Here is a 6,000-nt window from a genome sequence, read left to right on the forward strand (position 1 = left end):
TTCTTCCAATCCAAGAGCATGGTATATCTCTCCATCTATTTGTATCATCTTTAATTTCTTTCATCAGTGTCTTATAGTTTTCTGCATACAGGTCGTTTGTCTCCTTGGGTAGGTTTATTCCTAGGTATTATATTCTTTTTGTTGCAGTGGTAAATGGGAGTGTTTCCTTAATTTCTCTTTCAGATTTTTCATCATTAGTGTATAGGAATGCAAGAGATTTCTGCGCAATAATTTTGTATCCTGCTACTTTACCAAATTCATTGATTAGCTCTAGTAGTTTTCTGGAAGCATCTTTAGGATTCTCTATGTATAGTATAATGTCATCTGCAAACAGTGACAGCTTTACTTCTTCTTTTGCAATTTGGATTCCTTTTATTTCTTTTTCTTCTTTGATTGCAGTGGCTAAAACTTCCAAAACTATGTTGAATAATAGTGGTGAGAGTGGGCAACCTTGTCTTGTTTCTGATCTTAGAGGAAATGGTTTCAGTTTTTCACCATTGAGAACAATGTTGGCTGTGGGTTTGTCATATATGGCCTTTATTATGTTGAGGTAAGTTCCCTCTATGCCTACTTTCTGGAGAGTTTTTATCATAAATGGGGGGGGGTGAATTTTGTCGAAAGCTTTTTCTGCATCTATTGAGATTATCATATGTTTCTTACCGTTCAATTTTTTAATATGGTGTATCACATTGATTAATTTGCATATACTGAAGAATCCTTGTATTCCTGGGATAAACCCCTCTTGATCATGGTGTATGATCCTTAAAATGTGTTGGATTCTGTTTGCTAGTATTTTGTTGAGGATTTTTGCATCTATATTCATCTGTGATATTGGCCTGTAGTTTTCTTTTTTTGTGACATCTGTGTCTGGTTTTGGTATCAGGGTGATGGTGGCCTAGTAGAATGAGTTTGGGAGTGTTCCTCTCTCTGCTATATTTTGGAAGAGTTTGAGAAGGATAGGTGTTAGCTCTTTTCTAAATGTTTGATAGAATTTGCCTGTGAAGCCATCTGGTTCTGGGCTTTTGTTTGTTGGAAGATTTTTAATCACAGTTTCCATTTCAGTGCTTGTGATTGGTCTGTTCATATTTTCTATTTCTTCCTGGTTCAGTCTCAGAAGGTAGTGCTTTTCTAAGAATTTGTCTGTTTCTTCCAGGTTGTCCATTTTATTGGCATATAGTTGCTTGTAATAATCTCTCATGATCCTTTGTATTTCTGCAGTGTCAGTTGTTACTTCTCCTTTTTCATTTGTAAGTCTGTTGATTTGAGTCTTCTCCCTTTTTTCCGTGATGAGTCTGGCTAATGGTTTATCAATTTTGTTTATCTTCTCAAAAAACCAGCTTTTAGTTTTATTGATCTTTGCTATTGTTTCCTTTGTTTCTTTTTCATTTATTTCTGATCTGATCTTTATGATTTTTTTCCTTACGCTAACTCTGGGGTGTTTTTGTTGTTGTTGTTGTTCTTTCTCTAATTGCTTTAGATGTAAGGTTAGGTTGTTTATCTGAGATTTTTCTTGTTTCTTGAGGTAGGATTGTATTGCTATAAACTTCCCTCTTAGAACTACTTTTGCTGCATCCCATAGGTTCTGGGTCGTCATGTTTTCTTTGTCATTTGTTTCTAGGTATTGTTTTATTTCCTCTTTGCTTTCTTCAGTGATCTCTTGGTTATTTAGTAGCGTATAGTTTAGCCTCCATGTGTTTGTATTTTTTACAGTTTTTTTTCTTGTAATTGATATCTAGTCTCATAGTGTTGTGGTCGGAAAAGACACTTGATATGATTTCAGTTTTCTTAAATTTACCAAGGCTTGATTTGTGACCCAAGATATGCTCTATCCTGGAGAATGTTCCATGAGCACTTGAGAAGAAAGTGTATTCTGTTGTTTATGGATGGAATGGCCTATAAATATCAATTAAGTCCATCTTGTTTAATGTGTCATTTAAAGCTTGTGTTTTCTTATTAATTTTCATTTTGGATGATCTGTCCATTGGTGAAAGTGAGGTGTTAAAGTCCCCTACTATTATTGTGTTTCTGTCAATTTCCCCTTTTATGGCTGTTAGCATTTGCCTTATATATTGAGATGCTCCTATATTGGGTGCATAAATATTTACAATTGTTGTATCTTCTTCTTGGATTGATCCCTTGATCATTATGTAGTGTCCTTCTCTGTCTCTTGTAATAGTCTTTATTTTAAAGTCTAGTTTGTCTGATATGAGAATTGCTACTCCATCTTTCTTTTGATTTCCATTTGCATGGAATATCTTTTTCCATCCCCTCACTTTTAGTCTGTATGTGTCCCTAGGTCTGAAGTGGGTCTCTTGTGCACAGCATACGTACAGGTCTTGTTTTTGTATCCATTCAGCCAGTCTATGTCTTTTGGTTGGAGGATTTAATCCATTTACATTTAAGGTAATTATCGATACGTATATTCCTATTAACATTTTCTTAATTGTTTTGGGTTTGTTATTGTAGGTCTTTTCCTTCTCTTGTGTTTCCTGCCTAGAGAAGTTCCTTTAGCATTTGTTATAAAGCTGGTTTGGTGGTGCTGAATTCTTTTAACTTTTGCTTGTCTGTAAAGGTTTTAATTTCTCCATCAAATCTGAATGAGATCCTTGCTGGGTAGAGTCATCTTGGTTGTAGGTTCTCCCCTTTCATCACTTCGAATATGTCCTGCCACTCCCTTCTGGCTTGCAGAGTTTCTGATGAAAGATCAGCTGTTAACCTTATGGGTGTTCCCTTGTATGTTATTTGTCGCTTTTTCCTTGCTGCTTTTCATATCTTTTCTTTGTATTTAATTTTTGATAGTTTGATTAATATGTGTCTTTGTGTGTTTCTGCTTGGATTTATCCTGTATGGGACTCTCTGCACTTCCTGGACTTGACTGACTATTTCCTTTCCCATGTTAGGGAAGTTTTCAACTATAATCTCTTCAAATATTTTCTCAGACCCTTTCTTTTACTGTTCTTCTTCTGGGACCGCTATAATTCGAATGTTGGTGTGTTTAATGTTGTCACAGAGGTCTCTGACACTGTCCTCACTTCTTTCCATTCTTTTTTCTTTATTCTGCTCTGCAGTAGCTATTTCCACTATTTTATCTTCCAGATCACTTATCCATTCTTCTGACTCAGTTATTCTGCTATTGATTCCTTCTAGAGAATTTTTAATTTCATTTTTTGTGTTGTTCATCAATGTTTGTTTGCTCTTTAGTTCTTCTAGGTTCTTGTTAAACGTTTCTTGTATTTTCCCCATTCTATTTCCAAGTTTTTGGATCACCTTTACTATCATTACGCTGAATTCTTTTTCAGGTAGACTGCCTATTTCCTCTTCATTTGTTTGGTCTGGTAGGTTCTTACCTTGCTCCTTTGTCTGCTGTGTGTTTCTCTGTCTTCTCATTTTGCTTAACTTACTGTGTTTGGGGTCTCCTTTTCACAGGCTACAGGTTTGTAGTTCCTGTTGTTTTTGGCATCTGCCCCCAGTGGGTAAGGTTGGTTCAGTGGGTTGTGTAGGCTTCCTGGTGGAGGGGACTGGTGCCTGTGTTCTGGTGGTTGAGGCTGGATCTTGTCTTTCTGGTGGGAAGGACCGTGTCTGGTGGTATGTTTTGGGGTGTCTGTGACATTATTATGATTTTAGGCAGCCTCTCTGCTAATGGGTGGTGTTGTGTTCCTGTCTTGCTAGGTGTTGGGCATAGGGTGTCCAGCAGTGGAGCTCACTGGCTGTTGAGTGGAACTGGGTCTTAGCATTGAGACGGAGATCTCTAGGAGAACTCTCGCCAGTTGATATTACATGGGGCTGGGAGGTTTCTTGTGGTCCAATGTTCTGAACTTGGCTCTCCCACCTCAGAGGTTCAGGCCTGGTGCCCGGCTGGAGCACTAAGACCCTGTCAGCCACACTGCTCAGAATCCTTGCTGAGTTCTCTCCGCCTGGCACAACTCCCTCCCCAATGTCCTGGTACGAAGGGCTGAGGTAGGGGGGAGGGGGCCTCATATGCACTATTATCCTTAAATCCCTAGAAAAAAAATAGTCATTTTTTCTCAGGCTTCAGACATTGTCCTTTTCTTTATGGATCCATGCTTCTAGTATTAAGTCTTTCTGCCATATTGAGAAGATATGATCAGCTCATAAAGGTACATCTAAGGGAATATTTTTACGACCTGAAGCTTGGGATGACCTATGAGCAAGCCCAGTATGGAGGTAGGGATTGTAATTAAGAAATGACCTGGAGGTGTGATGGGAGGGCTTCTGGAGTCTGTGCTGTCTGCAACATGCCCACAGCAGCAGCCCCAGAAAGGGACAGGACAGCAAGGGAGAAAAAAGATCAAATTTGGACCTTTGATTTTTCTGCACCTTTTTGCTGTTTCTCTCAGCATCAGTGCAGAGAAGACTAGAAATGCTGCTGGCAGAATTCACATGCTCTGAACAGGCACCAACACGAGCGTTGTGACTCATGGCTTATATGGGGCTAATTGTATCCGAGCGTAAGAGGCCTTTGTGGCTACAGCTCGGGTGCTCCTGGTGAGAAGAGCCATACAGTATCCCTCTCCTCCCTCCACCCGAGCTCATTTGCCCCGGCTGAGCAGAGGCTCCAACAACCCCCACCTTCCAGACATCTCCAGCTTCTGCAGATATGCACAGGAGCCTGGGTTTGCAGTCCAGGAGGAGTTGTTCCCTTGTGTGGCTGTTTTACTAAGGCCCCAGGGACTTGGGAGAGATGGGTGAGAGGGAAAGTCTCTGGAGGAGGTAGCTGGCCTGCCCTCTTGACTCTGTGGGTGGGATTTCACCCTAGGATAAGAGAGGTCAAGGTCAAGAGCTGGAGTAGCCAGAAGAGGCTTTGTTGCTTGACACAAACAGTGCTGTCTCAAGGCCCACGGGACGGGAAAGCTTAGACTGGGAAGAGGGCCTCGTGCTGTAATTGACTCTAAAACCCACACAATATCACTTCCTACCTGCAATTCACATCCTTGATACACATGGAAGATGTCAGGACTTGTCCCACGAGAATATAACTTCTCAACCCAGTTGTAGTGTCAAAGGAGTGTCTATTTAGGAATAGGCTGCCAGCCCAGCACCACTTCAAAGCCTCTTGCCCTTTGCTCTCACCTCAGTGTGCTTGTGTTAAGTATGTCTATAGTTCCAGTATACCAAGAGGCACTGTCAAATACAGAACATGGCAAGTCTGGGCCCCTACCTGACTCTTGTCTACCTGGAGCTCTTGAGAGCACAGGTCTTCCCTACTGTCAATGCTAGGGTGTCAGTGTCTTCTGGACATCTAGCCAGCTGGCTGGAAACTGCTTCCCACTTCATCCCTGCCAGCCCTATTTCCTGGAGGCTGGGTCTTGTTCTTGGTTTTCGCTAGTTCTGAGAACAACCTGGCTCTGTATCTATGCTCCCACTGGCCTCGTTCCACAGCAGGTTTGTGTCCCTTGTCCTTTAGATCAGGTTCTCCTTGTTGATAAACTGGACTGAATCTGTCCACTTTTGTTAGTTTTGGTCTTTTATTGCTAGAAAAATTCTCCCACCTTCTATTTATGATATTTTTATATCTGCTTTGTGTCTTATTGCACTGACTAGCATTTCGGAAAAAAATATTAAATAATAATGATAATAATGTGCATCACTTTTTTCTAGTTCTTAATTTTAATGGGACTACCTATAGAGTTTCACCTATTGTTTGTTATAACTTATTAATGTAATATAATAATGGATTTTGTTATATTATTCTATGCCAAGATAAATCTTGACTGATTTTGGTGAATTATTCCTTTACATACTGTTCAATGATATTTTCTGGTATTTCATTTATGAGTTGGCTTATATAAATATATTCCTAAGTGAGACTGATTTACTTTCACTTAGAGATGAAAGAGCACAACAGCATTGCTCTAAGATGATCACAGGTAGAGTGTACATACAGGCAATTCTTTGTGGAAGGGCTTATTGTGGTAGGCATCTGCTGTTTCTTCTACTTCCCCTTCATCTTGCTAGCACTCTCCTAATTTCCTCGGGAAA

The sequence above is a fragment of the Pseudorca crassidens genome, chromosome 1 (assembly GCF_039906515.1).
Source record: "Pseudorca crassidens isolate mPseCra1 chromosome 1, mPseCra1.hap1, whole genome shotgun sequence".
In the NCBI taxonomy this organism is placed as follows: Eukaryota; Metazoa; Chordata; class Mammalia; order Artiodactyla; family Delphinidae; genus Pseudorca; species Pseudorca crassidens.